Below are 7,500 nucleotides of genomic sequence, written 5' to 3'. Positions count from 1 at the left end.
GACCTGGTGTCCCTCCCGGCCGGCCGGCCGGGTAGACCTGGTGTCCCTCCCGGCCGGCCGGCCGGGTAGACCTGCCGGCCCGCAACCGGCCTGGTACCCACGTCGTACTGGCGGGGTGGATGCGGGCTCCCCAGATTTAAGCGTACGTGCTTCTCTCGGCGAGGTGCAGGGCTGCCGGTTGGCGGCGGTGGGGGTGAGAGGAGCGTGTCATTTCGGTTTTTTACCCTCCGCTCGTCCGAGATTGCAGCGCCTGTAATACAAGGCATGAAGCTGCAACCTCCCGCCCCGTGCCGTCGTCGTCTTTTCTGGGTTGCGATCGCAGCCACCACAGAAACGGGAAAAGAGAGATGAAAAGGAAAAATTAGTTGTTTTTTTTTTTTCTACAGCCGCCTCCCCCTGCGGTGCTCACGCCGCTGCCCTGCCCGGACCCGCTGGCCGCCGTGCGACCGCTGGCATCGACCGGTGTCTGCGTCCGCGTGGGGTCCCAGCACGGCCGGGTCTCTGGCCGGCATTCCCGCCACCCCCTCCCGGCAGCCCCCGCGCTCCCCGCCGCCTGCCCCTTGTGACGTCACAAGTAGCCGAGGAGGGGTAACAGGGCGCTTCCGGGCCCGGGCTCCCGAGCTGCCTGTGACGTCACGCCGTGCCCGAGCGGGCCCTGGCTTGAAGCAGGCGGCGGCTCGGGATGACACGGGCACCCGCGTAGCTCCAAGGCAGGGAGCAGGCCGTGGCCTGAGCCTCTCGCGGCGAAGTCACGCCTGGACTAGGACGTGATGGGCCTGGGCCGGGCCGTGGCTGGTGGGCTCTCACGCGAGGGGGTCTCCTGCAGCTTTCGAGCCGGTAGGCAGGCCGGCGGCGAGGCGAGGCCTGGCTTATGCAGCGCCCCTCGTGATCTCACCTTCAACTGGGGAGGCGACGGGGCCAGCGCAGCTGCCGGCTAGCGTACGGACGCGAGGGTCGGAACCGGCAGGGAAGAGTTCGGCTGAGACGGGATCGAACGCGGACCTGAAAACACGCGACGAGAATCACGAACGGAGAGGTCAAGCGGAAGCCTGACCAGCGCTAGGGCATCGATTCAGAAACGGTTCAGGAGCTCACGCTCTGCCCACGCACGTGCGCCCGCCTGCCCCGCACCCCCACAAGCTGCCCGGCCCGAAGCCGTCTGCCTGGGGCTGCCCGCGCGCGCACGCGTATACGGCCGCCCCCCCATCCCGCCAAAGCCGCCCCACCCGCCACGTGCTTCTCCGTGAGACCGGCGGCGCCCCCCCAACACCGCCGCTTGGCCCGCGACGAGCCCGCCCCCCCCCCCCCCCCCCCCCAACCCTCCCGCCACCAGGTTCACCGTGACACCGGCCGCCCCCCCCACCCCCCAGCCCACCCACCCCCCCCCCGCCACCCCCCGCCCCATCCCACCCCCCCACCCCCCGCCCCCGCCACCCCCGGGGTTCGCGAGGAGACCGGCCGCCCCCTACCTCCGGCCCGCTTTCCACCAGCAGCAGCACATTGGCCGCTCCAGGGAAGGAAGGCGGGAGACCTTAGGACCCAGCGGCGTCGCCGCCGCCGCCTCCGTGCCGGGGGGCCCGGAGGGGCCTCCCGCCGGCGGCGGCGATGATGGGTGGCGCGTGTTTTGGACGCTGAGCCCCCGCAGCTGCCGAGTCCCTGCCGCGCCGTGCCCGCGGCCCGGCTCCCCGCCTTCCTCAGTCGGTCGCTCGGCCGCCCGCCCTCCTGCCCGCCTGCTCCGTTCCCGCCCCGGGTTGAAAGCCAAACGAACGCCGAAGGGGTGGGAGGGAGAGCAGCGACGGGGCGGGGGTGTGTGTGTAACAACAGAAACCGCTCCCCACCAACACCACCCCCCCACCACCCCCCCCCCCCCCCCGCCCCCCCACCGCCGCAACGAGCTCTGTCGACCCCCCTGCCGACCCCCCCCCAACCCCCACCCCTCCCGCCACCAGGTCCACCGTGACACCGGCCGCCCCCTGCCACCCCCGGGGTTCGCGAGGAGACCGGCCGCCCCCTACCTCCGGCCCGCTTTCCACCAGCAGCAGCACATTGGCCGCTCCAGGGAAGGAAGGCGGGAGACCTTAGGACCCAGCGGCGTCGCCGCCGCCGCCTCCGTGCCGGGGGGCCCGGAGGGGCCTCCCGCCGGCGGCGGCGATGATGGGTGGCGCGTGTTTTGGACGCTGAGCCCCCGCAGCTGCCGAGTCCCTGCCGCGCCGTGCCCGCGGCCCGGCTCCCCGCCTTCCTCAGTCGGTCGCTCGGCCGCCCGCCCTCCTGCCCGCCTGCTCCGTTCCCGCCGCGGGTTGAAAGCCAAACGAACGCCGAAGGGGTGGGAGGGAGAGCAGCGAGGGCGGGTGGTGGTGGTGGTGGTGGTGGTGTAACAGAAACCGCCCCCGATCCCCCACCCCCCAGCCGTAGTGCTCCGCGGCGCCGAGGAGGCTGCGGTCGGTTGGCGGCCGCACCCACCGCCCTGCAGCTCCGGAGTTGCAGCGGTGGGGCGGGGACCAACGGCTCTTCGGGCGCGCGGGCGACGGTGGGGGTCGGGGGGCTGGGGGGGGTGGGGGGCTGGGGGTGTCTGTGTGTGTGCGCGTGCGTGCGTGCGTGTGTGTGTGTGTGTGTGTCTGTGTCTGTGTGTGCGTGTGTGTGTGTGCGCGCCTGTGTCTCTCTCTCGCGCGCGCGCGCTCTCTCTCTCTCTCTCTCTCTCTCTCTCTCTGTGTCTCTGCGTGTGTGTCCGAGCTCGTGTGTGTCGCGGCGGGGGGGGGGGGGGGGGGGGAACAAACAACAAAACAACAATCCGAACAACACACACACACACACACACACGCGCGCACACACCCCCACACCCCCTATTCCCACACATAAAGCCCGGGAGCCCCCTTCCCACCCCCCCACCCCAACCCCGTCGAAAAAAACCTAAACGCGAATGCCAGCGAGCGCCTGGCAACGCCGGGACCCGGACCCGGACCCGGACCCGGACCCGGACCCGGTGAAGGGCGCCCGGTGCCCACGCCTCTGCGGCACAGCGAAAGGCGGGGGGAAAGAAACAAAATAAAAACACACACACGCACCCCCACCCCCCCCCCCACCCCCCCTCCCCCGAGACTAAAGCTAAACCCACGCTGCGAAACCAAAAGCTGAAGCCGAGGACCGCCCGGCAGCGCCGGGACCCCGACCCGGCGAAAAGCGCCCGGTTCCCGATGCGAACTCGCTCCAGCGAGACGGGCGTCTCCGTTGGGGGTGAGGTGCGGGGAACGTCGCCGCTTCTGCCGGGTCCCCTGGCAGCCGCGGGAAGCGGGGGGGGGGAGTGGCGGGCGGCGCCGTGCGGCGCGGAGTGGCGCGGCGCAGAGGGGCTGACTGGCGGCCGAGGGGGCGGGCAGCGAATGATGCCAGCGACTGCATGGCAGCCAACGGGTCGGGGCGGGGGGGTGGGGGGGCTGGTGCTGCGTGCACATGAGAGCGCGGCGGGGCGCGGGGGTGCGGGGGTGCGTTAAGAAAAAAAATTTCCCTTTTCATTTATTTTTTTTCGGATTTCATTGGCATCTATCGAAACAAAAATGTCTCGCACGACGCGGCCGCCAGGTCTACCCGCCTCCGGGGCGTGAAGCGGCCGACAGGTCTGCCCGCCTCCGGGGCGTGAGGCGGCCGTCAGGTCTACCCGCCTCCGCGGCGTGAGGCGGCCGTCAGGTCTACCCGCCTCCGCGGCGTGTGGCGGCCGTCAGGTCTACCCGCCTCCGGGGCGTGTGGCGGCCGTCAGGTCTACCCGCCTCCGGGGCGTGAGGCGGCCGTCAGGTCTACCCGCCTCCGGGGCGTGTGGCGGCCGTCAGGTCTACCCGCCTCCGGGGCGTGTGGCGGCCGTCAGGTCTACCCGCCTCCGGGGCGTGAGGCGGCCGTCAGGTCTACCCGCCTCCGCGGCGTGAGGCGGCCGTCAGGTCTACCCGCCTCCGGGGCGTGAGGCGGCCGTCAGGTCTACCCGCCTCCGGGGCGTGTGGCGGCCGTCAGGTCTACCCGCCTCCGGGGCGTGAGGCGGCCGTCAGGTCTACCCGCCTCCGGGGCGCGACGCGGCCGTCAGGTCTACCCGCCTCCGGGGCGTGAGGCGGCCGTCAGGTCTACCCGCCTCCGGGGCGTGAGGCGGCCGTCAGGTCTACCCGCTTCCGCGGCGTGAGGCGGCCGTCAGGTCTACCCGCCTCCGGGGCGTGAGGCGGCCGTCAGGTCTACCCGCCTCCGGGGCGTGAGGCGGCCGTCAGGTCTACCCGCTTCCGGGGCGTGAGGCGGCCGTCAGGTCTACCCGCCTCCGGGGCGTGAGGCGGCCGTCAGGTCTACCCGCTTCCGGGGCGTGAGGCGGCCGTCAGGTCTACCCGCCTCCGGGGCGTGTGGCGGCCGTCAGGTCTACCCGCCTCCGCGGCGTGTGGCGGCCGTCAGGTCTACCCGCTTCCGGGGCGTGAGGCGGCCGTCAGGTCTACCCGCCTCCGGGGCGTGAGGCGGCCGTCAGGTCTACCCACCTCCGAGGCGACCGGCGGTGGCCGCTAGGTGTACCCGGCTCCACGTTGCCGGCGGCCGGCTCAGCGTCCGTAGAAAGGGCTGCCAGGTCTACCCGGCTCCGTCGGGACTTAGAGCGCGGGCAGACCTGTTGGCTCCGGCAGTTCCTCCAAGGGGTCGCTGTTTCGCGCTGCCTCCAGTTAGGTCATCGTAAGAGGCGGCGTCTCTGCAGCGCCTCCCCCGCTGGCAGGCAGACACTGCCTTTAAGCGCCCCTTTCCGGCGCGGACCCATATTCTCCTTATATAGGGGCACGAGGCGTCTCTGCTCCAGACAAGCGCCACCGAGCGAGGGCACGCGGCTTAGCCGGCCAAGTGGAATGCTGGGCGGCCGCAGACGGTGGTTTCCCCCGGGGAATTGGGCACGGTTCTCAAGCCGGTGCTCTGTCAGGCGAGCGTGCACGGAACCGAGAGCACCCAGAGAGATGCCGAACGGCACGAAGCCGGGCGGCGTTGGGGCGGTCGCTGCCGAGTGGTGAGAAAAGGACGGGCAGAGGTGCACGGGAGAGGCCGAAGACCGGTGGCCGGAGGCGGCTGGCGGCACTTGAACGCTGGATACTGGGGGGGGGGAGCCGAGCTGTGAGACTACCGTGGGTGGTTACCCCCGTCCCCCCCCGGTCCCCCGAGAGCCCGATGATGGCGGAGGGGGGGAGCGCCGGTATGTGTGTTGACACAGCGGTGCTCCGTACGGTTCCAGCCCGTCGGGGGCTGTTGCCCAGCTCCTTGAGGGGGCCTTGGGGATGGGAGGAGAGGTGGCGGCGGCGGCACCTGCTCCCTTTGTTTGCCGGCCTTAAGCCGGAGCCCGTGGCATGGGCACGCCACGGTTTTGGCTGGTCGCGGTGGCCGGCAGCTGGATGCAGACGGCCCGGGGGGGGTGTGTCTCGAGCCACCGGTGGGTGGCCCCCCCCCCGGCCCCCCGAGAGCCCGACGATGGTAAGGCGAGAGGCGGCGGCGCCTCCCTGGTTCTTGGTTTACTCCTTTCGTTGCCGGTATCGTATGCCATACGTGCGGGGCGGCCTGTGGTGTCCGGCCGGCTCTCGGCGTCCCTGGTTTCTACCGGCCGGGCTCGGTGAAGGGAGGTCTGCACGGTGCTGTGAGCGAAGGCTAGTCGACTCCTCGGGTCCTTTGCTCTCTCGGCCCTAAGCCGGAGCCCGTGACATGGGCACAGCACGGTACGTTTTTGGCCGCCGGTGTTGGCTGGCAGCCGGGTGCAGATGGCCGTGGTGGGGTGTCTCGAGCCTTCAGCGGCTACCCCCCCCCCCACCACTCTGGTCCCCTGAGAAGCCGGATGATGGTAAGGCGAGGCGGCGGCGCCTCGGTCCTCTTTTCCGCTTTCTTTTTTTCCTGGTGCAGATGCCATACGTGGGGCGGCCTGCGGTGTCCGGTCTGCTCCTGGCGTCCCTGGTTTGTACCAGCCGGGCTCAGTGAAGGGGAGGTCTGCACGGTGCTGTGAGCGAGGTTGGTCGGCGCCTCGGTTCCTTTGCTCTCTGGCCCTAAGCCGGAGCCCGCGATGCGGGTACAGCACGTTTTTTTGTTTTTGGCCGGTGGTGGTGTCCGGCAGCCGGATGCAGATGGCCGGCGGGGTGTCCTGAGCCTTCAGCGGCTTTCCCCCGGCCCCCCGCCTGAGCTGTTCCACACCTGGCTTTTTCCCTCCGGGGTAACCTGTTCCCTGCGTTTGTTGGGCAAAGGCCGGTGGCCGGCGGCGGCCGCCGGCACTTGAACGCTGGAAGACCGGCGGAGTCGAGCCTGTCGCGGCTTTACCCCGGTCCAGCCGAGTCGGCTGAAGGGAATCCTTGTGCGTGGCGGGTGGGTGGCGGCGGTGGCGGGGCACATCCCGCGCACCCGGTCCCCCACCCCCTCGACTGGTACCGGTACGGAGGCGTAGCCTACTGAGGCTGGCCTCGGGCACGTCGGACAGGCTTCGCGGCGAGCCGGCTCTGCCGGTGTTGAAGCCGCCGGAGCACCTGTCACGGATGTCGCCCCTGCTCGCTCGCACGCAGAGCCCCGCGTCGTCCGCCCGCCCGCTTGCGGGTGGCCGAGGGCAGGCGCGCGGTGGCTGTCGCTGTCCCAGGACCCGTGGCCGTTGTGGCCTTCGCTGATCGATGAGGCACTTGGGGTCGCGTCGGAAAGGGCCCCCGGCGGGCCGGCTCTGCTGTACTCCCCGTAATAGGGAGCCGCGGTGGCGTCCGGTGTTCAGGCAGGGCGGTCTCCTTTCCAATTCGCTTCCCCGCTGTGAGCGAGGTATCGTCCTAGTCTCTTCCCCCCCCCGAGCGAGAAGGGGGCCGTGGCGACGGCGGCGAGGCGCGTGCCTCCCCCGTGTCACCTCACCCTGTCCTGCTGCCGCTCGGCGCGGGGGGGGGTTTCCTGGGCCTTCCTTACCGAACCAGGCTGTGTGACAGCCGCGTGGCCCCGCGAGCCACCAGGTGTCCTAAACCACGCCGAGGCGCCGGTGCCGACCTCGGTCCGGGTGCCCGTGGGTGCCGGCCGCAAGCAGCGCTGGGCGGCGAGGGCGGTCGAGCCGCGAAAGAAACCGGGCCAAAGCGAGGGAAGAAAAGCGTGTCCGGGCCGCGTCTGCCCGGGCGGGCCTGGAGGCGTGCCGCGGGCGGCAGGGGGGCGTCCCCCTCCGGCGCTGGCGCCGCCGCCGTGTAGGGCTCTCCGTGCCGCCCTTCCGCCTGCTGCAGAGCGAGCCGCCCCGGCAGGGGCCTCGGTCCGCGGGGTCGCGCCCGCCTCGGCGGGTCGCTGTCTCCTCTAGCACGTCCGGTGCTCCCGCGGCAGTGGGGAGGGGGGGGGAAGAGCGAGCGCTCGGTCGTCTCCCCCCCCGCCCCTTCCCTTCCGTTGGGTGGTGGGCGCGTGCCTGCCGGCTGCGATCGCCCGCGATCCGCAGCCCGGGCCGGCCTCGGGGGCGGGTCAGCCCCGGCCGGCCCGAAGCCGCGTGGAGCGAGGCGCCCCGGCGCCCGCGCGTGTGTCCCCTCC

The sequence above is a fragment of the Athene noctua genome, unplaced genomic scaffold, assembly GCF_965140245.1.
Source record: "Athene noctua unplaced genomic scaffold, bAthNoc1.hap1.1 HAP1_HAP1_scaffold_151, whole genome shotgun sequence".
Lineage (NCBI taxonomy): Eukaryota > Metazoa > Chordata > Aves > Strigiformes > Strigidae > Athene > Athene noctua.
Note: the sequence above shows the minus strand (reverse complement) of the source record.